Here is a 25,103-nt window from a genome sequence, read left to right as displayed (position 1 = left end):
TAATAATTTTTTATTAAAAGCCAGTAATAATATTTAACGAAAATTAACTGAACATTTATATATACTTCAGGATTGCTCATTTTAGTCTCACGATTCCAAATAACAGGAGGATAAGGCCAATATTTTTATCCAATTTTATGGAGATGGGAATTGTAGCTTAGAGATGTGAAATGATTTGCCCCAAGTCATACAGTAAACCAGAGACGACCCTTGAACATGTTTTCACTCATCATATGTAATACATAATATGTAATACTCTTTTACTGTAAACCAGCTGTCTTCTTGTGGATATAAATTATTATTTTGCTCAATATGAAAATTTGCACTTGAGTTTAGAACCAAAATTACATGAGATTTATTAATTCTGTAGCAGTTTTGGAGTTAACCACTTGATGCTATTCACCCAGTCCTTTATATATATATGTGTGTGTGTGTGTGTATATATATATATATATATATATATATATATAAATAGGTATTTTGACTAGTCAATCACTTTGAAGAGCTTAGCATCCAGTTGCATAGATCCACATGAATATTTGAGGCAATATGAGGGCAAAGTGGCAAGTAAACAAAAGAAATTAAATGGCATTCATAATGTGTAACTGTGAAAATGATATTGGAGGTGGTGGCAGAAAGCTTTTCATTGGGAGACAGGAGTCTAAAGCCATGTCTTAAGTACATTGACAGATGTAGTTTAGACATACACTAGGCAATGTGAATTTGGAGTCTCCATTTGGAAAGGACCATACCCTATTTTTTCCAGAATTCTCAGGGACTAGCATATTGCTGTGTACAGAGTAGGTGCTCAATGATGTAATTTAACTTAATTGAGGGAATAAAGTATCACCACAGGGAGAACAACGTGTATAAAAGTGTTACAACATGTATGAAAATGTTGGCATAGAGAAGAGGGTTGCAAAGGGGTTAATTAGGCAAAGAGAGTATTAGGTGAATACCCAAATTAAAGATAATGCTGAATTCAGAAGTTCAGGAGAGCCCAGAGTTCCTGAGGGTATCCAGTGAGTATATACATTATTTCCTGTTTGTAGTTTGTCACTTCGAGCTCAGAAGTTCTGTTCTTTGCTGCCCTGAAACTATTGGACTACTGTTCATTCTTCATTGAAGGTTAGGGGAATTATAGTCAAACATGGGAAAATACATGCTTCTGTTTTTGTATTTTGTTTGTGTTGCTAAATGAAAAGGGTAGATTCCCTGGCATTGCTTGGGGACCAGTAGATACCATTTATGGAGATAAAATTAGAGAATCATTTTTTTTCTGCTCCTCTTAACCCCTCAAAATAACAAAATTTTGTTTGGAGGCCTGAAATTTTAACAATTCACTGATCATTAATATTTTGTCACAGCCATATTTTTTTCATGAGAAAATTCTCTGGATGGTGTATTTTAGTATTAACTAAAAGCTTTGATGGCATATCAGCTAATTAGTATCTGAACCAAGTTTGGGAGGGAAACTTCAGAAGATGATGAATATTTTCTTTGCCTGGCTTTTGATGTTCAATTTTCTTTGGAACTGTCAACTATTCGATTTTGATAGTGACAGCTCATTTCAAATGTAAAATAAATACACATAAAGGATCTAAGACCTCCAGTATCCAATAGTTTTGAGTCCATCATGTGAAAATTAAGGCTGCCCTATCATTCTGTCTTGTGATGACTCTGACAGATGTTGGCCATGCTTATTATAAAATGACCTGTTTCACTTCATACTTCTTTATCACAGAAATCAGCCTTCTCCTGGTAATTTAAAATCTATCTTAAAATTTCATTGACAGACCCTCTTGTTTCCTAGTGAAGTAGTTTATTAAGATCAGTGTCATTATTTATGAGTTTATTGAAAACTGAAGATGTGCCCATTTAGGCCACCCATTAAAACAGTGTTAGAGATGTAAAATGATAGATGGGAAACTTACACATTGAGGCTTAACTATTCTGGGCACATATATGGCTAATGAGGCGGGAACCTCTGAGACCTCTCAGCTACCTTTGTTAGCCCTCAAGCCTAGAAGCTCAAGAAGTCAGAACATGTAGAGTTACATGAGTAACAAGACTTATATATAAAATAAGTGGCTTACATGGTAGACTCTGGGACAGAGGAGCAGCAACAATTAGCTTGACTGGAGCCTATTACCTTCTGCCCTCCTTTCCTTCCATCCACAAGCATTTATCCAATATTTACCATATTCCAGGCTCTATCACATGCTATAGTCTAAGCAGTTTCCTAGATACTTGAGCTATGGAGATAGGCCCTTAGGGAGACACGGTTGAGTCAGGAAGATAGAAATTCACTGTGACTTAAACCATTCTGTTATTGGCACAGCAAATGTAAAGTGTTTGAGAGTGATTTGGGTTACTTGGATATAATCATGGTGGAGGTCTTTGTGTATAACATAGTACACAGTAGTAATAGCTAAAATATAGTGAGCACTTACTAGGTGCCAGGCACTGAACTAAGCTCATTACATGTATAAACTTCCTTAATTCTCAACAACAATCCAGTGAACTAAGTACTGTTATCATCCCCATTTTATAGACACTGAGGCACAAAGAGACTAAGTAACTTGCCCAAGGTCATGCAGTCAGTAAGCAGTGTAGTAATATTTGAGCCCAGGCAGTGTGGCTCCAGAGACTGTGCTCCTAATTACCATTACTATACTGTCTCTCATTAAATGTTAGTTGGTATAATTATTGTTATTATTATTCATATTCTTTACTTGAAATGTCTGATACTTGTGAGAAAACTAAGGTAAAGAAACTAACTTACTCAAGGTCATACAGCTAAAAAGCAGCAGAGTATGGCAAATCCAGGCCTTTTGTCTCCACAGTCCACATGTTTAACTTCCATATTATACAGTTCATGTAATGTTGACAGTTCTCTCACACCGGTTTCTTTAGGAAGTTGGGGGATATGTGCCCTCCTCTCATCTGCCCCTGTGTTGGTACTCTTAGGTCCTCTATTTTACTTAGAAGAGAGTATGGTGTGGTGACTAGAAAATAGAGTATCTGGAGGATGTTCACACACACTTTCCAATTCCTTTGGTATGGAAAGTAGATGGATGAGACCTTACCAGGATTGGCTTTTCAAGCATGTATATAGAGGGGGCACTAATTGCCCTGAACAAAGGGAACAGAAAGTGTCAAAAATGCATATTGTATATCTATTCTGCTTAAGACTCTTTTCTAGCACCAAGGTTACAGCATTAAACAAAAGAAACAAGATTCTCTGTCTTCATGTAGTTTGCATTCTAGTGGAGAAAGATGAACAGTAGCAAATTGTCACAAGTATCTTAGAGAAATGTAGCCCAGAGAGTAGGAATAGAGAATGTCATGAAGAGGGAGGGGATGGTATTTTTAAATAGGATGGTTAGGGCAGGCTTTGTTGAGAAGGGGATATTTGATTTAACAAAAAAAGTGAAGAATATGTCCACACAAAAACTTGTACATCAGTGTTCATAGCAGAATTATTCATAATATTCAAAAAGTTGAAAAAAATCAAGTGCTCACCAATGGATACGTAGGTAAACAAAATGTTGTATATCTATTATGATGGGATATTATTGAGCCATGAAAAGGAATGAATTCTGATACATGCTACAACATGAGTGAACTTCAGACATCACAAAAGGGTACAGATTGTAAGTTCCATTTATAGGAAATGTACAAAATAGGAAAATCCTTAGAGATAGAAAGCAGATTAGTGGTTGTTAGGGTCTGGGGAAGAGGAGTGAAGAATGACTATTACTGTGTAGGAGGTTTATTTTTGGGGTGATGAAAATATTCTGAAGGTAGATCGTGGTGATAGTTGTGCAACCTTGTAAATATACTAAAAATGACTAAACTGTATACTTTAAAACAGTGAACTTTATGATATGTAAATAATATTAATTTAAAAAGCTTCAAGACAAAGTTATATTTGGCCAGAGTCTAAGCAAGTTTGGCTGAGTGAAGTTGTTTCAACTCTAAAGGCAACCAGACTGCCTCTGGAAGTGGAAGGAGGCAGGCAGCCCAGGGTGTTTCCCAAGCTGTCATCTGACAGTAAAGGCCACATACGCTGAGTACTGTGCTGGTCAGTCCCAGGTAGGTGGATCCCTGAGAGTCATGATGTCAAAGACCTCTCAGAATGTTCCAGCCATCCTTGTGCACAGCACACAAGTCTGTCACAGGGTTGAATGCCTCACTGAATAGGGCTTTGAACAGTAAAAAAAAAAAAAAAAAAAAAAATACTGTGGCAAAGCTGTTGCTCTGATAGTGAAATTCCTGAGGGTGATGCCTTGGTGTTCTCTTATTCCAGATCAGATCCAGGGTTACAGCTACCGTGGACCACTCTAACAGGAATGGCCCAAAAACTCAATTGCTATCCTAGCGATCTGGCTGAACCCATCCCAAATACAAGTTCTCAGAGGTAAGAGATTAATGAAAATACTGTATTCACATATTTAATAAAACAAGAGCTAGAAGGGACTTTATAAAAAAAACAGTTGCTGGCAAATAATTTAAATATCATTTTTCCACAGCATTCTGTTTATACCACATATAATCTTGACATTACCAGTTACAATTGTGGATACACTAATGTTGAACTTATAGTTTTTGTACTTAAAAGTTAATGTTTCTGTCCATCAACAGATGAATAGACAGTCAAATTGTATATCCAATTGTATATCCAAGATACAGTGAATATCTTTACCCATAAAAAGGAATGAAGTAGTGAGTGATACATATGACAACTTGGATGAACCTCAAAAACATGATGCTAAGTGAAAGAAGCCTGACACAAAGGCCACATATTATATGATTCCATCTGTACAAAATGACAGGAGTAGCCAAGTCCACAGAGACACAAAGTGAATTAATGGTTGTCTGGGGCTGAAGAAACGGGAGGAACAGGGAAGTGACTGTTTGAAGAGTGTGGAGTATCCTTTTGAGGTGATGAAAAATTTCTCAAATTATAAAATGGTGATGATTGTACGGCCCTGTGAGTATACTAAAAGCCACTGAATTTTGCACTTTAACATAGTAAATATTATGGTATGTAAATTATGTCTCAGTAGAAATATATTTTAAAAATACTTTCAAAAATTGGTGACTTTAGTAAAGGAGAGAGCCATGCTAATAGATGGGGAAAGAGTTCAAGACCGAAGAAATAGCCAGTTCAAAGCCCTCAAGGCCAGTTTTAGGAACAGCAAGTGTGGTTATAGTGGAGGAAGCAACGAGGACAGTAATAGCAGACGAGATGACGGAAATAACAGGAGGCCTTGTGGGAGCTTGTAAGCCATTGTATAGACTTTAACTTATACGCTGGTGAAATGGGAAGTCATTGGAGGTTTGAGCTGAAGAGAAGCATGATCTGACTTGGGTTTTTAAAAAATTGTTCTGCCTTTTGTATGGAGAAGAGAATGTAGGAGCACAAGATGTGAAGCAGGGAGACTGGTTCGTGGGCTTTTACAGTAATCCATGCCAAAAAATGATGGTAGTTTTGACTAGAGTCTTAACACTGGGGACATAAGAAACGTTTAGATTTGGTGACACGTTTTTAAGTTTGAGAAAACAGGATTCCTGATAAGCTGGATATGCTATTTTTTGGGCCCAAGCAGTAGAGTTGTATTTTATTGGTACAGGGAAGACCATGCTACTAGCAGCTTAGGGATAAAAGTTTGACACATTATACTTAAGATACCAATTAGTTATTAAGTGGTAAAATTAAGTTATTAATTTTGATTAGGCAGTTGCATATATACAGCACACCTGCATAGAACATGGGCTGGTGTCTTTTCTGATTTGTCAATACCCAGGTAATACCAATCTTTAAATATTTTAATATCTCTTCTGTATGAGTCTTGAGTTCAAGGGAAAGGCCCAGACTAGTAATATAATCTGGACATCTCATTAGCATGTATATGTTTTTTAACACCATGGGTGTGGCTTTCTCAATTCATTTTTTCTGTAATGTGAGATACATAGATTGTGAGAGAGAAAATATATTCTCTGAGGGAGGCTTGCTTATTAAGGAGGGACAAAGCCCTACCTAACTATTTGAGCTGACTGGTATAATGGTAGATTTTTTTTTTAATGGTTTTTCCCATTGCCAAGAGCAAAATTCCCTCTCCCTTTCTCAGTATATTTCTGTGAGAAACCTATTATTTGTGAATCCTTCTCTCCCTTTGATATCTCTGTAGATCTTTTCAAAGAATAGGTAAGCCTCTTGCCAGCTTTACAACCCAGGAGTGTTTTTCTTAAGCATCTGGGAAACATCTCTTTGAAATGTAAACATCAAGGAATATAGTGTCTCTATCTCCCTATCACTGTAGGAATGTCTTTCCCTGAGCTGTAACCAAATGCTCCTCCTAGTGATAGCAGTTTTGTTTTTCCTTCAGACAAAGGCAGTTAGCTAACACAAATGGCTACCTCAATGCCAGATGAATTTGGGATGAACTATGAAAGAATGCATATGAAATGGTGTTGTAATGTCCTCTTATGGGAAGACAAGTTATGGTTAATCTTGAGAACATGTATGGAATGCATTGTCGCTGCTTGGTGATACATAGGGTGGAATCTCTTTCTGCCTTTATAATCTCTTAGCAGGTTGCCTGTGACACGCATTTTAATCTGGTTTAGTGCTTGTTCAGTACTAAAATGGTTTTCTTTCTTTTCTGTATCTTGTGGAGAGGATTCTATGCCTTGACAGGATGTTTTTAATTTGCACAACACTGGTAATAAAAGGGGCAAATCCCTGTAATTTTAAAGCTCCTGTGGGTGCCTTGTACTGCTAAAGTGGAAAAAGATCCTAGAAATAGCTCTTTATATAGCATATAATTTTATTGATTGAGTTTCTGGATATGACAGATAACCCAAGTGGCAGTCCACCTCCTCCAGACTTTAATGTGCCCCCGTATTCAGATTGTCTGCTTGGCCACTGATTCTTTGAAGTAAAAAATACGTGGATATAAGATAGGAGGTCTATTAGCAACAAAAAATTATTTGGAACCATTATACTAGGGGTTGAGGATGTAATTATTAGCAAGATAAAATTGTTCTCGTGGAGTTTACAGTCTAGTGACAAAGCTAGACAAATAGGCAATTAAAATACAGTGGGATTAAGTGGTAATAAGGAATTATAAAGTATTCTGGTAAAACTAGCAGCCATACTTAGCACAGTCTTTGAGAGTCAGAGGAGGTTGCCTGGAGGAAGGCTGTCTTAGCTGAGACCTGAAGAAAGAGTAAGAGTGAGCATTAGAAAAAGCGAAGGTGAAGCGGTCAATGGTGTACCGGGCAAAGTTACTAGCATGTGCTAAATTCTGGATAAATGAGAGGAAATAAATATGTATGGAGCTGTAAGCAGTTTAGTATAATCAGAGCATGAAGTATAACTACAGAGGCATGGGGATGGTTAGTGACAAGGGATAAGACTTGTACTCACATGCCTTGCTACAGCATTTGAATTTCACTTAGCAGGCAAAGGGAAGCCTGAAGGCAAGGTGGCAGGTGAATGATCAGATTTGTGCTTTATTTAGAAAGATTAATGATATTGCGATTTGAAAAGTAGTTTGGAATGGGGACGGATTGGGTGTAGGGGGACTTGTTAGGAGAAGGTCCAGCTAAGAGGTGAGGGTGGCTTCCCCTTAGGGAAGTGACATATGGATGGAGAGTAACGGTGTGTTCCAGTGATATTTAGGAGTTACAATTCATAAAACACTGGTGTTGATTAGATGTAGAGGATGAGGCAGAAAGAGAGGTATACTGTCCCACTGGCACATTCTTCCCCAAATCCCATAATTGAAAATCCCGCTTTAAAAAATTTGAATTCATTTTGGCATGTCCCTTGAGTTACCCATGTGTATGTGAAACAAAAATGACACCTGGAAATGGGATGGGTTCCTCATTTTTCAGACTAACATGAGGTGAGGTCTTATGTTCAAATTCTCTTTCCCCTGAGAGACCAAAAGTAAATGCATCCTACTTGGTATTACCTTGTGGAGCAGTTTATCCTTTATCAACTCAAACCCAAACTGATTTAATTGTATCATGTTTGAGAGAGATGAATTTCCTGTCACCATCACAGATGCCTAAAGACAGCCTAAAGCAGAATAAATACAAATATTTATGCAAAGTAGCCATAGCTAACATTCTGCTGATTGTTACAAAGGTAGCCACTGAGGTGAGAGATTAGAAATTGGTAAGAATGTTAATAAAATTGTAATATAAAGGAAATCCTGGTAATTTTACATTTTTATTTAACATATTTGGCCATGTAGAGCAAATTTCACTGTATCCAGTATGGTAGGGAGATGGAGTAAAATGTGTTATGACCCTCAAAATTATTCTCAATTAACCAGAATATTTAAACACCATTATTGATCACTGTCACTTCATCCACATTTCTGAACACATCTTGCATAAAGAAGACATTCAACAGTATTTCTTAAATAAACATATATGTGCATTGGCGATTACCAAAATATGATATAAAAATAATGCAATTAAGAGTATATAAAACCGAAACTAAAAAGAGCATACCTTGATTCCTTTAATAATTCGATAGGCACTTTGGAATATTTTAGGAGTTTAGGGTCATCGTAGTTAACATGGATAATTATTGACCAGTAATTTGGTTAGAAATGAAAATATATTAAATCATTCTATCCTTGGCACAGGACAGATCCTGGAGGATTACTTTTTTAGTAAACCCCTTCATCACCTTGCTTAGTTGTTATTTGTGTTTCATAGTTGTCAAGGTGCTAAAATTACATTTATTTGATTATCCTAATGGTTTGGTTTCAGTAAAAGTGAACATTTCTTCATCTTTTGAGTTTCAAGGTGTACTCAATCCCAGGGCTAAAAAGTGTTTTATTAAATAGTAAGTATTTCCAACACATGGACTACTGTAATGCTTAATTACAGTATTGTAATTCAACTAATTCTAAAGTTTTATTTGAAAAATGACACTCTATCAGATGGAATAATAATTAGTATTGTTATTAGGATTAGTTTTTTCATTGAACTGTAGTTGATTTACAATATTATTAGCTTCAGGTGTATGATGGTGATTCAAAATTTTATAGCTTGTAATCCATTTAAAGTTATTATAAAATATTGGCTATATTCCCTGTGCTATATACAGAATATATCCTTGTAGCTTATTTATTTTATACATAGTAGTTTGTACCTCTTAATCCCCTTACCCCAGTCTTGCCACTGCCCCCTTTCCTCTCCCCACTGGTAACCACTAGTTTGTTCTCTATATCTGTGAGTTTGTTTTTGTTTTGTTGTATTCATTTATTTGTTTTACTTTTTAGATTCCACATTTAAGTGATAACATTGAGTATTTTTCTTTCTCTATCTGACTTATTTTACTAAGCATAATACCCTCTAGGTCCATCCATGTTGTTGCAAATGGCAAATTTTCATTCTTTTTTATATCTGAGTAGTATTCCATTTTGTGTGTGTGTGTGTGTGTGTGTATGTGTACGTACACATAGATACATACATACATATACACATCTTCTTTATCCATTCATCTGTTAATGGACCCTTAGGTTGCTTCCATATCTTGGCTATTGTAAATAATGCTGCAAGGAGCATTGGGGTGCATGTATCTTTTCAAATTAGTATTTTCATTTTCTTCCAATATATACCCAGGAGTGGAATTGCTGTATCATATGGTAGTTCTATTCTTAGTTTTTTGAGGAAACCCCATACTGTTTTCCATAGTGGCTGTACCAATTTACAATCTGACCAACAGTGTACTAGGGTTCCCTTTTCTCCACATCCTCACCAACATTTGTTGTTTGTAGACTTTTTGATGATAGCCATTTTGACAGGTGTGAGGTGATATCTCTTTGTGGTTTTGATTTGCATTTCTCTGATGATTAGCAATATTAAGCATTTTTTAATGTGCCTGTTGGCCATCTGTATATCTTCTTTGGAAAACTTACTATTCTGGTCTTCTGCCTGTTTTTTTGATTGCGTGTTTATTTTTCTGATATTGAGTTTTATGAGCTGTTACATATTTTGGGTATTGACCCCTTATCAGTCATATCATTTGAAAATATTTTCTCCAATTCAGTAGGTTGTCTTTTCCTTTTGTCAACGGTTTTCTTTGCTGTGCAAAAGCTTTTAACTTTAATTAGGTCTCATTTGTTTATTTTTGCTTTTGTTTCATTTGCTTTAGGGACTGATCCAAAAAAATATTGCTGTGATTTATGTCAGAGTGCTCAGCCTATGTTTTCTTCTTGGATTTTTATGATTTCTGATCTTACATTTAGGTCTTTAATCCATTCTGAGTTAACTTTTCTATATGGTGTTAGAGAATGTTCTAATTTTATTGTTTTATATATAGCTGTCTGGTTTTTCCAGCACCACTTATTTAAGAGATTGTCTTTTCTCCATTGTATATTCTTGCCTCCCTTGTTGTAGATTGATTGGTCATAACTGCATGGGTTTATTTCTGGGCTCTCTATTCTGTTCCATTGATCTATGTGTCAGTTTTTGTGCCAGGACCATAGTGTTTTGATTGCTGTGGCTTTGTAGTATAGTCTGACGTTAGGAAGCATGAATCCTCCAGCTTTGTTGTTTTTTCTCAAGATTGCTTTGGCTGTTTGGGGTCTTTTGTGGTTCCATATAAATTTTAGGATTATTTCTGGGAAATAGGTCATTAGTATTTCGATAGGGATTGTATTAAATTTGTAGATTACCTTGTGTAGTATGGAAATTTTAACAATATTAATTCTTCCAGTCCATGAACATATGATATCTTACCATTTATTTGTATCATTTTCAATTTCCTTCATCGGTGTCTTAGAGTTTTTGGAGTATAGATCTTTCATCTCTGTCGTTAAGTTTATTCCTAGGTATTTAATTCCTTTGATGCAATTATAAATGGGGTTGTCTTCTTGAATTGTTTTCCTTTCTTTTTTTTTTTGTATTTTATTTTTACAAGAGATAAATAAACTGACACCAAGCATTGTAAATGTATGACCACAACAAAAGCAACAATGATTGCAATTACCAAACACGAAACACACTCATACTATGTCATAATATTGACATTCAGTCCAGTAATCCTCCACTGTAACAGCTCCTTTACTTGGCAGTGAAAATTGATTTATATATTTTTTGCCTCTGAGTCCTTGTGGGATTTTTTTTTTATTCAAACAGAAAGTCACAAAAATTATAATCATCCTCATCAGTTCACTCAGTCCCATGTAATTAACTTTTTTTCATCTTGATCTTTTCTTAGACCTTTTATGAATTCATCAGTTTTCCATTAGAGTTCTGAAAATGCTTATTCATTCAGTTCAGCAGTATAGTCAGTTACCAGAAACCTGTACTTGTCAGAGTCTTTTCCATGAATTCCTTGAAGATGAAACCCTTTTCTAGCAACATTTTTGCAAAAGCATCAGAGAACACCCAGAACTGTCTGTAAATGACAAAAGACTTAAAAATGACCACAGTTAAAGATTTGAGGAAAGTCCATAATAATGCAATTGACAAGGAAATTTAGTTATTTCTGAGATATACATTTTAAAGTAATAACTAGAATTATGACTTATTATATCAGAACATATAAGATTTTTAGAAATTTCATGTAATGTCTGAAACATTTATATTAACATATTTCCATACACATAACCCAAAGAAAGTTTAGTATCAGTTGTTTTTTATTGTTTCTTTGTTTGTTTTTTTATAATGCAAGTTCTTATTAGTCATCAATTATATACACATCAGTGTATACATGTCAATCCCCATCGCGCAGTTCAGCACACCACCATCCCCACCCCACAGCGGTTTTCCCCCTTGGTGTCCATACGTTTGTTCTCTAAATCTGTATCTCAACTTCTGCCCTGCAAACCGGTTCATCTGTACCATTTTTCTGGGTTCCACATACATGCGTTAATATACGATATTTGTTTTTCTCTTTCTGACTTACTTCACTCTGTTTCACAGTCTCTACATCCATCCACATCTCAACAAATGATTCATTTTCTTTCCTTTTTATGGCTGAGTAATATTCCATTGTATATATGTACCACATCTTCTTTATCCATTCATCTGTTGATAGGCATTTAGGTTGCTTCCATGACCTGGCTATTGTTAATAGTACTGCAATGAACATTGGGGAACATGGGTCTTTTTGAATTATGGTTTTCTCTGGGTATAGGCCCAGTAGTGAGATTGCAGGATCATATGGTAATTCTATTTTTAGTTTTTTAAGGAACCTCCATACTGTTCTCCATAGTGGCCGTATCCATTTACATTCCCACCAACAGTGCAAGAGGGTTCCCTTTTCTCCACACCCTCTTCAGCATTTGTTTTTCATAGATTTTCTGGTGATGCCCATTCTAACTGGTGTGAGGTGATACCTCATTGTAGTTTTGATTTGCATTTCTCTAATAGTTAGTGATGTTGAGCAGCTTTGCATGTGCTTCTTGGCCATGTGTATGTCTTCTTTGGAGAAATGTCTATTTAGGTCTTCTGCGCATGTTTGGATTGGGCTGTTTGTTTCTTTAATATTGAGCTGCATGAGCTGTTTATATATTTTGGAGATTAATCCTTTGTTGATTCATTTGAGGATATTTTCTCCCATTCTGAGGGTTGTTTTTTCTTCTTTATGGTTTCCTTTGCTTTGCAAAAGCTTTGAAGTTTCATTAGGTCCCATTTGTTTATTTTTGTTTTTATTTCCATTACTCTAGGGGGTGGATCAAAAAAGATCTTGCTGTGATTTATGTCAAAGAGTGTTCTTCCTATGTTTTCCTCTAAGAGTTTTATAGTGTCCGGTCTTACATTTAGGTCTCGAATCCATTTTGAGTTTATTTTTGTATATGGTGTTAGGGAGTGTTCTAATTTCATTCTTTTAGATGTACCTGTCCAGTTTTCCCAGCACCACTTATTGAAGAGACTGTCTTTTCTCCATTGTATATCTTTGCCTCCTTTGTCATAGATTAGTTGACCATAGGTGTGTGGGTTTGTCTCTGGGCTTTCTATCTTGTTCCATTGATCTATGTTTCTGTTTTTGTGCCAGTACCATATTGTCTTAATTACTGTGGTTTTGTAGTATAGTCTGAAGACAGGGAGTCTGATTCCTCCAGCTCCGTTTTTTCCCCTCAAGACTGCTTTGGCTATTCGGGGTCTTTTGTGTCTCCATACAAATTTTGAGATGATTTGTTCTAGTTCTGTAAAAAATGCCATTGGCAATTTGATAGGGATTGCGTTGAATCTGTAGATTGCTTTGGGTAGTAGAGTTATTTTCACAATATTGATTCTTCCAATCCAAGAACATGGTATATCTCTCCATCTATTTGTATCATCTTTAATTTCTTTCATCAGTGTCTTATAGTTTTCTGCATACAGGTCTTTTGTCTCCCTAGGTAGGTTTATTCCCAGGTATTTTTTTCTTTTTGTTGCAATGGTAAATGAGAGTGTTTCCATAATTTCTCTTCCAGATTTTTCATCATTAGTGTATAGGAATGTTAGAGATTTCTGTGAATTAATTTTGTATCCTGCAACTTTACCAAATTCATTGATTAGCTCTAGTAGTTTTCTGGTAGCATCTTTAGGGTTCTCTATATATAGTATCATGTCATCTATAAACAGTGACAGTTTTACTTCTTCTTTTCCAATTTGTATTCCTTTTATTTCTTTTTCTTCTCTGATTGCCATGGCTAGGGCTTCCAAAACTATGTTGAATAATAGTCGTGAGAGTCGACATCCTTGTCTCGTTTCTGATCTTAGAGGAGATGCTTTCAGTTTTTCACCATTGAGAATGATGTTTGCTGTGGGTTTGTCCTATATGGTCTTTATTATGTTGAGGTAGGTTCCCTCTATGCCCACTTTCTGGAGAGTTATTTTTATCATAAATGGGTGTTGAATATTGTCAAAAGCTTTTTCTGCATCTATTGAGATGATCATATGGTTTTTCTTATTCAATTTGTTAATATGGTGTATCTCTTTGATTGATTTGTGTATATTGAAGAATCCTGCATCCCTGGGATAAATCCCACTTGATCATGGTGTATGATCCTTTTAATGTGTTGTTTGATTCAGTTTGCTAGTATTTTTTGAGGATTTTTGCATCTATATTCATCAGTGATATTGGTCTATAATTTTCTTTTATTGTAGTATCTTTGTCTAGTTTTGGTATCAGGGTGATGGTGGACTCATAGAATGAGTTTGTGTGTGTTTCCTCCTATGCAACTTCTTGGAAGAGTTTGAGAAGGATAGGTGTTAGCTCTTCTCTAAATGTTTGATAGAATTCACCTGTGAAGCCATCTGGACCTGGACTTTTGTTTGTTGGAAGATTTTTTTTTTTTTTTTTTTTTTTTTTGCGGTACATGGGCCCCTCACTGTTGTGGCCTCTCCCATTGCAGAGCACAGGCTCTACACGCACAGGCTCAGCGGCCATGGCTCACGGGCCGAGCCGCTCTGCGGCATGTGGGATCATCCCGGACCGGGGCACGAACCCGTGTCCCCTGCATCGGCAGGCGGACTCTCAACCACTGCACCACCAGGGAAGCCCTGTTGGAAGATTTTTAATCACAGTTTCAATTTCATTACTTGTGATTGGTCTGTTCTTATTTTCTGTTTCTTCCCGATTCTGTCTTGGAAGGTTATACCTTTCTAAGAAATTGTCCATTTCTTCCAGGTTGTCCATTTTATTGGTATAGAGTTGCTTGTAGTAGTCTCTTAGGTTGCTTTGTGTTTCTGTGGTGTCTGTTGTAACTTCTCCTTTTTCATTTCTAATTTTATTGATTTGAGTAATCTCCCTCTTTTTCTTGATGAGTCTGGCTAATGGTTTATCAATTTTGTTTATCTTCTCAAAGAACCAGCTTTTAATTTTATTGATCTTTGCTCTTGTTTTTTTTGTTTCTATTTCATTTATTGCTGCTCTGATCTTTATAATTTCTTTCCTTTTGCTAACTTTGGGTTTTGTTTGTTCTTCTTTCTCTAGTTCCTTTAGGTGTAAGATTAGATTGTTTACTTGAGATTTTACTTGTTTCTTGAGGTAGGCTTGTATAGCTATAAACTTCCCTTTTAGAACTGCTTTTGCTGCATCCCATAGGTTTTGGATGATCGTGTTTTTTTGTCATTTGTGTCTAGGTATTTTTTGATTTCTTCTTTGATTTCTTCAGTGACCTCTTGGTTGTTTAGTAACGTATTGCTTTGCCTCCATTTGTTTGCATTTTTTATGTTTTTTTCCCTGTAATTCATTTCTAATCTCAGAGAGTTGTGGTCAGATAAGATGCTTGATATGATTTCAATTTTCTTAAATTTACTGAGGCTTGATTTGTGACCCAAGATGTGGTCTATCCTGGAAAATGTTCCATGTGCACTTTAGAAGAAAGTGTAATCTGCTGTTTTTGGATGGAATATCCTAAAAATATCAGTTAAATCTCTCTGGTCTATTGTGTCATTTAAAGCTTCTGGTTCCTTATTTATTTTCATTTTGGATGATCTGTCTATTGGTGTAAATGCGGTGTTAAAGTCCCCCACTATTATTGTGTTACTGTCAGTTTCCTCTTTTATAGCTGTTAGCAGTTGCCTTATGTATTGAGGTGCTCCTATGTTCGGTACATATATATTTATAATTGTTTTATTTCTTCTTGGATTGATCCCTTGATCATTATGTAGTGTCCCTCCTTGTCTCTTGTATTATTCTTTATTTTAAAGTCTATTTTATCTGATATGATTATTGCTACTCCAGCTTTCTTTTGATTTCCATTTGCATGGAACATCTTTTTCCATCCCCTCACTTTCAATCTGTATGTGTCCCTAGGTCTGAAGTGGGTCTTTTGTAGACAGCATATATATGGATCTTGTTTTTGTATCCATTCAGCAAGCCTCTGTCTTTTGGTTGGAGCATTTAATCCATTCACGTTTAAGGTAATTATCGATATGTATGTTCCTATAACCATTTTCTTAACTGTTTTGGGTTTGTTTTTGTAGATCCTTTTCTTCTCTTGTGTTTCCCACTTAGCGAAGTTCCTTTAGCATTTGTTGTAGAGCTGAGTTGGTGGTGCTGAATTCTTTTAGCTTTTGCTTGTCTGTCAAGCTTTTGATTTCTCCATCAAATCTGAATGATATCCTTGCCAGGTAGAGTAATCTTGGTTGTAGGTTCTTCCCTTTCATCACTTTAAGTGTATCATGCCACTCCCTTCTGGCTTGTAGATTTTCTGCTGAGAAATCAGCTGTTAATCTATGGGAGTTCCATTGTGTGTTATTTTTCGTTTTTCCCTTGCTGCTTTCAGTAATTTTTCTTTGTCTTTAATTTTTGTCATTTTGATTGCTATGTGTCTCGGCGTGTTTCTTCTTGGGTTTATCCTGTATGGAACTCGCTGCGCTTCCTGGACTTGGTAGGCTATTTCCTTTCCCATGTTAGGGAAGTTTTCAACTATAATCTCTTCAAATATTTTCTCTGGTCCTTCCTCTCCCTCTTCTCCTCTGGGACCCGTATAATGCGAATGTTGTTGCGTTTAATGTTGTCCCAGAGGTCTCTTAGGCTGTCTTCATTTCTTTTCATTCTTTTTTCTTTAGTCTGTTCCGCAGCAGTGAATTCCACCATTCTGTCTTCCAGGTCACTTATCCATTCTTCTGCCTCAGTTATTCTGCTATTGATTCCTTCTAGTGTAGTTTTCATTTCAGTTATTGTTTTGTTCATCTCTGTTTGTTTGTTCTTTAATTCTTCTAGGTCTTCGTTAAACATTTCTTGCCTCTTCTCGATCTTTGCCTCCATTCTTTTTCCAAGGTCCTGGATCATCTTCACTATCATTATTCTGAATTCTTTTTCTGGTAGGTTGCCTATCTCCACTTCATTTAGTTGTTTTTCTTGGGTTTTATCTTGTTCATTCATCTGGTACCTAGCCCCCTGCCTTTTCATCTTGTCTGTCTTTCTGTGAATGTGTTTTTTGTTCCACAGGCTGCAGGATTGTGGTTCTTCTTGCTTCTGCTCTCTGTCCTCTGGTGGATGAGTCTATCTAAGAGGCTTGATGGGAGGGACTGGTGGTGGGTAGAGCTGACTCTTGCTCTGGTGGGCAGAGCTCAGTAAAACTTTACTCCAGTTGACTGTTGATGAGTGGGGCTGGGTTCCCTCCCTGATGGTTGTTTGGCCTGAGGCAACCCAACACTGGAGCCTACCTGGGCTCTTTGATGGGGCTAATGACAGACTCTGGGAGTGCTTACTCCAAGGAGTACTTTCCAGAACTTCTGCTGCCAGTGTCCTTGTCCCCAGGGTGAGCTACAGCCCTCCCCCCGCTTCTGCAGGGGACCCTCCTACACTAGCAGGTAGGTCTGGTTCAGTCTCCCCTGGGGTCACTGCTCCTTCTCCTGTGTCCCAATGCTCACACTACTTTGTGTGTGCCCTCCACGAGTGGAGTCTCTGTTTCCCCCAGTCCTGTCAAAGTCCTGCAATCAATTCCCTCTAGCCTTCAAAGTCTGATTCTCTAGGAATTCCTCCTCCCATTGCCGGACCCCCAGGTTGGGAAGCCTGACGTGGGGTTCAGAACCTTCACTCCAGTGCGTGGACTTCTGTGGTATAAGTTTTCTCCAGTCTGTGAGTCACCCACTCACTCAGCAGTTATGGGATTTGATTTTACTGTGATTGCGCCCCTCCTACCATCTCATTGTGGCTTCTCCTTTGTCTTTGGATGTGGAGTGTCTTTTTTGGTGAATTCCAGTGTCTTCCTGTCGATGATTGTCCAGCAGCTAGTTGTGATTCTTGTGTTCTCGCAAGAGCGAGTGAGAGCATGTCCTTCTACTCTGACATCTTGGTTCCTCTTCCTCTTGAATTCTTTTTCTGATAGTTCATTATTAGCATATAGAAAAGCAACAGATTTTTTCATATTAATCTTGTATCCTGTAGCTTTACTGAATTCATTTTTTTCTTATTTGGTTTTTTGGCAGAGACTCTAGGATGTTCTATATATAGTATCATGTCATCTGCAAACAGTGACAGTTTTACTTCTTCCCTTCCAATTTGGATGCCTTTTATTTCTTTCCATGTCTGATTGCAGTGGCCAGGACTTCCAATACTATTGTAAATTGAAATGGTGAGAGTGGGCATCCTTGCCTTGTTCCTGAATTTAGAGGAAAGGCTTTAATCTTTCCAACATTGAGTATGATGGTAGATGTGGATTTGTTATATATGGCCTTTATTATGTTGAGATAGCTGTACACATTTGCTGAGAGTTTTTATGATAAATGGATATTGAATTTTGTCAGATTCTGTTTCTGTGTCTATTTAGATGATCATATGCTTTTTATCCTTTATTTTTACTTTATCAGTGTTTTCTCCCATGCCAAAATAAATGATAGTAAAATGGTACACATTTATGTAAACTTTGGAGGAATAAAGACCTAAATAGTTATATATCTATTCAATTATAAAGATTATATAATTCATAGAATCAGCATTGTATAATATTCACAGGTTTTCTTTTTATTTCTTTAACAAGTATAGTTCAAAAAATTAAGGCTATATAAAATCTTTTAAACTAAATAGCAAATTTGGTAATGGCTTCTGTAGCAGTCAGAGTCCTTCAGGAGACAGAATCTAATTCAATATTTCAAGAGACTACTTAGAGAAGATTAGTTAGGGTTAAGGGGACTAATGAGACATGTGGAGGTTCCCAGGAACTAACTACAATAGGAAGCCACTACCATCCTTAGTCCTGAAGGGGTAGGGGGAGAGAATGATGTTATTGTAGTTTACAGAGAGTATAGAGCCATGGAAGATGGGCCATAGTACAAGAACTTTGACCAAAGAGGAACCACAATGAGGTAGATCGGGGAGGGTGGGGAAGGGGGGATAAACATAGGGACTCTCTTTTCTGGCCTCTCTTCTATCCTTCCCTGTCTTTCACCCCTCTAGTCTCCTCCTGATGTTACTACTAACTAGAGGTAAGAAATAGAAGCCAGCCAACAAGAGCGCTCCAGTAATGCTGTTGGTAGGTATTAGTTTTTCAAGAGCACAGAGCGGGTCAGAAAAGGGTACAGAATGGATCAGTGGAGGAATGGGTAGGGGCAAACAGAGAATAAGTATCACAGCTTCAGAAGATGAAGCGTCTTTTTTTCTTGAACACATCTTGACTTCAAACAGATATTTAAAGGCAAAGCATGCCAACTTTGTTTTTAATGCACTACTCAGATATCTTGGGATCTTTTTGAAATCTTGAAACTAAGAATGACCAGTTTGAAATACACAATGTGGAAACAACAACAATACTTCCAAATGGGGGAAACTTTAAAGTAGCACTTTGCATGGTAGACAAATCTACCTTGCTTAGAAATCAGGCCATCTTTAAAGCATCTGGAGAAAATTTGGTGTTTTAGTATTCTTTCCTGTTTTTCTGAAATACAAAAGTCCTCTCAGTTTATCATTCATTTTGAAAATAGAAGTATTCTTATTATAAGGAAAATAGCAGTGCAAGTGTACTGGTAGAATGGCAACCTATGTTCAACATCTGTATTAGGAGAAAAATCTGGTATAGAAGGGTTGGTGCCACATTTGCAGGATACATGCCCCTGGAGATAAGGCATGTACCCTAATCACTAATACTAATAATTATCATTTATCAAGTGCTTAATGTGCCCTGAGCTCTCTCTATTTATTATCTCATTTAATTCTACTAACAATTTTGTGACCCTAGATATCATTATCTTCATCTTGCAGATGAGGAAACTAAGACTCAGAGATGGAATGACTTGCCCAAAGTCAATAGTCTCTGTGAAGGAATGTGAGTCTAGTTTTGCCAGATTTCATCAGTTTTCAAAAGAAGTGTGGAATCTAGATATTTATGTGAAAGTTCTCCATGTTTAAATGTATATTAAATTTGTACTGCTTTCTGGTAAAAAATTTAAAAAACACATCTGTAAGTCTGATATATTTCATAGGCCATTATATCTAAGTTGTTTTCCATTCAGATGATAAAATTATATGGTCACCAGAGTCTTTATAAATTCTCTCCAAAGATATGAGTAATGTGAAGATTTCTGTCTCTTTGGAAGGGAAATATTTGGGGCAGGGGAGCCTTTTGGTACCCATCAAATCATAGGGAGGCAACATATTATTTGTAGTTTCTGCGCACTTAGGGGAGAGGGAGTTCTTTCAAGGGAGAAATCCCTGGAAATATCTTTGTATTTCATATAACTATGCTCTCCCAGTACCCTAGAGTGGTAAAACTCTCTACTCTGTTCTATTCAGGACAATGTAACAATACATAACCCTGTGTTTCATTACAGCCTAACGTTTTACCTAGTTCACTTAATTCATTACATAACCACATTATTATATGAACAAAAGCAAAAAGGAGGTTCTTTTCAATTCATGTTAATTTCTTTTTTCCATTTTCTCCACTGATGCTGTAATCACTGGAAGTAGTTTTGATACACGTTAAAGAAGTTCAGGGCCCTTGGTATTGGGAATCATATTAGTAGCTGGTAATTTCTTCCTCTCTAATTTATTCTTTTCATTAGGTTTTCGGTAAGTGCATAGCATAGAGACATAATCTATAGCACTGGTGGGGAATTTACATTGAGAATAATAAGTGTATATGAGAGGAGAGGGCACACATGTAATTGTGAGCACAGAACCATTACAATCCATTGCAATGGGTGTGAGACATAAAAACCAGAAGGCTTGGTTTGGATAGCTGGGTACAGTGAGTCTGGAATTGTAACAATGCCTGACTCGTTTTAGAAGAAAGGTAGCTATATATTCTTTGGTTGTTCATACAGGTCATTTTTTTCTACCCTCTCTGCTATAACTAAGAGAACAGTAAACATAAAAAGAAAAATATAGATCAAATTTTAACTCCAACTCCAATGTATAATTCTACATACTATTGTTTTAAATGAGGAAATGCTTCTATTTCACCTGTGAAAAGTGCTACTGTGTTTGGTGAAAGTTTCATTTTATAGTATTGTGAAGATTTCACATTTATTCATGAAATGACTTAATTCTGGAGAAATTTGGAGACCAATAAAAGCACAATTAACTGAAAATAATATGGAAAAATTATGGAAGAACCAAAGATAAAGATAATTGGAGTCCATATACAATGCTTTTCATTTAAATCCTTCGTTTTAATTTGTTCTCCCTTCAAATCATTTACCAAAACAGCTCACACACAAGACAACTGGTTTGAATTTAAACCCTTCACCATCTAACTTACATGTGAATATACCAGTAATGATCATCTTTATAATTTAATGAATGCTTAGTATATACTAGGCTATATATACTTATTATCTTAATTTTCACAACAATCTGCAAACTAGATATTACCACCAGAAAACTGAGGTGCAGTGAGGTAAAGTGGCTGAAGCAAAGTCATAGTTGAATTCCAACCATGTTTTCTGTCTCCAAAGCCAATGCTATCTTGTCCCATTGGGTAATAGGAAAATATACAAGGAGTCCTGATAATTTAGAAACTGGATACAGAACCCTAGAAATGGATAGTTATCTTTGATGTTATGTTTTCCCATATATATTTTTTCCTTTATTCTTTAATTAATTTTTATTAGAGTACATTTGATTTACAATGTTGTGTTAGTTTCTGCTGTACAGCAAAGTGAATCAGTTATACATATGTACGTATCTCCACTCGTTTTTAGATTCTTTTCCCATCTAGGCCATTAAACAGTATTGAGTAGAGTTCCCTGTGCTATACAGCAGATTCTTATTAGTTATCTATTTTATATATAGTAGTGTGTATATGTCAATCTCAATCTCCCAGTTTATCCCCCCCCACACGTTTCCCCTTTGGTAACCATAAGTTTGTTTTCTACATGTGTGACTCTATTTCTGGTTTATAAATAGGTTCATTTGTACCATTTTTTTTTTAAGATTTCACATATTAGCGATATCATGTGATATTTATCTTTCTCTGTCTGACTTACTTCACTCAGTATGACAATCTCTAGGTTCATCCAAGTTGCTGCAAATGGCATCATTTCATTCTTTTTTATGGCTGAGTAAAATTCCGTTGTATACATGTACCACATCTTCTTTATCCATTCCTCTGTCGATGGATGTCTAGGTTGCTTCCATGTCCTGGCTATTGTAAATAGAGCTGCAGTGAACATTGGGGTACATGTATCTTTTTGAATTATGGTGTCCTCGGGATATGTGCCCAGGAGTGGGATTGCTGGATCATATGGTAGCTCTATTTTTAGATTTTTTAAGGAGCCTCCACACTGTTCTTCATAGTGGCTGTACCAATTTACATTCCCACCAACAGTGTAGGAGGGTTCCCTTTTCTCCACACCCTCTTCAGCATTTATTGTTTGTAGATTTTTCGATGATGGCCATTCTGACTGGTGTGAGGTGATACATCATTGTAGCTTTGATTTGCATTTCTCCAATAATTAGTGATGTTGAGCATCTTTTCATATGCCTCTTGGCCATCTGTATGTCTTCTTTGGAGAAATGTTTGTTTAGATTTTCTGCCCTTTTTTGCGGTACGTGGGCCTCTCACTGTTGTGGCCTCTCCCGTTGTGGAGCACAGGCTCCGGAAGCGCAGGCTCAGCGGCCATGGCTCACGGGCCCAGCTGCTCCGCGGCATGTGGGATCTTCCCGGACCGGGGCACGAACCCGTGTCCCCTGCATCGGCAGGTGGACTCTCAACCACTGCGCCACCAGGGAAGCCCCCATTTTTAAAATTATTATTATTTATTTTATTCTATTTATTTTTGGGAGCGTTGGGTCTTCATTGCTGAATGCAGGCTTTCTTCTAGTTGTGGCAAGTGGGGGCTGCTCTTTGTTGTGGTGCGTGGGCTTCTCATTGTGGTGGCTTCTCTCTTTGTGGAACACGGGCTCTGGGTGTGTGGGCTTCAGTAGTTGTAGCTTGCGAGATCTAGAGCGTAGGCTCAATAGTTGTGGCGCATGGGCTTAGTTGCTCCACGGCATGTGGGATCTTTCTGGACCAGGGCTTGAACGCATGTCCCCTGCATTGGCAGGCGGATTCTTAACCACTGTGCCACCAGGGAAGCCCTCCACCCATTGTTTGATTGGATTGTTTTTCTTTTTGATATGGAGCTTCATGAGCTGTTTGTATATTTTGGGGATTAATCCCTTGGTTGCTTCACTTGCAAATATTTTCGCCCATTCTGTGGGTTGTCTTTTCGTTTTGTTTCTGTTTTTTTTTTTCTTTATTACCCACTTTGGAAGAATCTTTCACAGTGGTGTACTAGTTTATTCCATAGGATTTAAGGCTGTATACACCACTAAAGGAATGATGTCATTTGCATAAATAAGCTATAAATGACTTTATGCCAATCAGTTAAATTATATATTGCAATATGTTTTAAGCAATGCTTTAAAGAAAATGGACTTAAGTATCCTGTCAAATAATAAAATTCATCCAAAGCACACTTGAAGTCACCCAGATTTCTATTCCATTAATTAATTTATTTAGTGTATATTTAAGGTATATCTGTGATATACTAGACACCCTGTTAGGAACATTGGGACTAAAAAGATGAGTCCTGATCTCAAGAAGCTTATAGGAGAAATGAAACAAGTACAGGTAACTACAATAGAAAGTACTTCAGTATGTGATAAGTGCCTATTCTACGTGTGATATAGACATTGAATATGTGGAGTGGAAAGGTGATTATTATTTACTTGAGTAAACAGGTGATCTTTTAGAAATAGAAAATTCCACTGTGGTTCCATTAAGGCTGAGGAAGGGAAATAAACTATACAGTAATGTCCAAAGGAGAAAAGTGACCAGCAATCCAATTAAATGAATAGAGTAAGAGATTATACTACTACTTCTCTTTTGATTCAAAGGGGGAGATAAAAATTACAGCTTAATAATATAAAGCCTTTAAAATAATGCCTATGTTTCAGGCACTGAACTAGGCACTTTATATCGATTAGTTACCTCACTTAATTCACACAGTAGCTCTGGGAAGTAGGTACTATTGTTATCTCCCTTCTGATGTTGGAATTGAAACCTAAAGTCAAGTCTGATTTAACTCAAAAGGCTGACAATACCACCTTCAGTAACTTCCTTGTGTAAGTGGAAATAACAGCATGATGAGAGAGGCTGTATGTTGTACTGCAAAGAACATGGAATCAGCCCAACTGACTTCCACACCCTGGCTTAGCCAGATATAATCTAGTGTGTCACTCTAAGAAAGTTACTTGATCTGTCCAAGCCTCCATATCTATCTCTGTCTAAGCCTCATATTTTTAATGGGAATAATGTGTTCATTTCACAGCATAATGATTTAGTTTAAATACAAAGCATAGTGACATATAGTAGTTTTTTTTACACGTGTAGAGAATTTGTAATATAGTACCTAACAAAATGAATTGACTCTCATTTATTTCTGCTTGTCTCCAAAAGGAGGTGATGACGATAGAATGTCCCACGAACCCCCTATCATAAGGAAATTGATAGCAAGGGCTTTATATAGAGAGAACTATAGAGATGATTGCAAGTGTTTGCAGATGAACATGGAGAGAGGAGCAAAATTCTGAAAGTATCTATGTGTAATCACGTCAATCTACATATTATGATACCTTCATGTACAAAATAGTCAATATGTGAGGGGGAACAATGAAGGAGAGGTAAAATGTGAAATCAGCATATAGGAAGCACAGAAGAGATGCAAAATCACCTTTAAGAGAAAAATGGCTTTCACAGCAGCAGGACTTTATGTATAATCCAAGCAAAAGTATTACTGTAAGTTAAAAGAAGGTCTGCATCAATCAAAAGGAGCAATTGGTCAGGCATAGAAGCATGGGCAATAGAGAGTCATGGAGACACAGAATGACATTACTTACCCAAGCACTGTGGCAGGCTGATCAAAACATCCAGTCTCCAAGGCATGGTCGTCCATACTACAGAAATGACTACATAATGGCTCTTAAGTAAATTTTTCCTACTGATGGACACTTAGGCTTTTTTCAGTATTTTGCTATTACAAGCAGTACTGTAGTAGTGAACATCCTGTTACATGCCTCTTTTTGCACACATGTAAGCATATAATCCAGGCTTAATAGAATATTTATGAGAATTAAATGAGCATTAGGTCCTTTCCATATGTTTAGTACTATGCTATATAAGAGAAGGTCTGTGCTG

At 36.7% G+C, this 25,103-nt stretch overlaps 1 long non-coding RNA gene across 1 annotated transcript in view; it reads left to right on the top strand.

Annotated features, from left to right (window-relative positions):
* Positions 1–4,317: 4,317 nt before the first annotated feature.
* LOC137216853 (uncharacterized) overlaps positions 4,318–25,103 on the top strand; it is a 282,703-nt gene continuing 261,917 nt past the window's right edge. Inside the window, exon 1 of the long non-coding RNA XR_010939872.1 lies at positions 4,318–4,423. This is a non-coding gene — a long non-coding RNA (uncharacterized lncRNA). The remainder of the gene's footprint in view (positions 4,424–25,103) is intronic.

The sequence above is a fragment of the Pseudorca crassidens genome, chromosome X, assembly GCF_039906515.1.
Source record: "Pseudorca crassidens isolate mPseCra1 chromosome X, mPseCra1.hap1, whole genome shotgun sequence".
Classification (NCBI taxonomy): domain Eukaryota; kingdom Metazoa; phylum Chordata; class Mammalia; order Artiodactyla; family Delphinidae; genus Pseudorca; species Pseudorca crassidens.
Note: the sequence above shows the minus strand (reverse complement) of the source record. Positions and strands in the feature narration are given on the sequence as shown.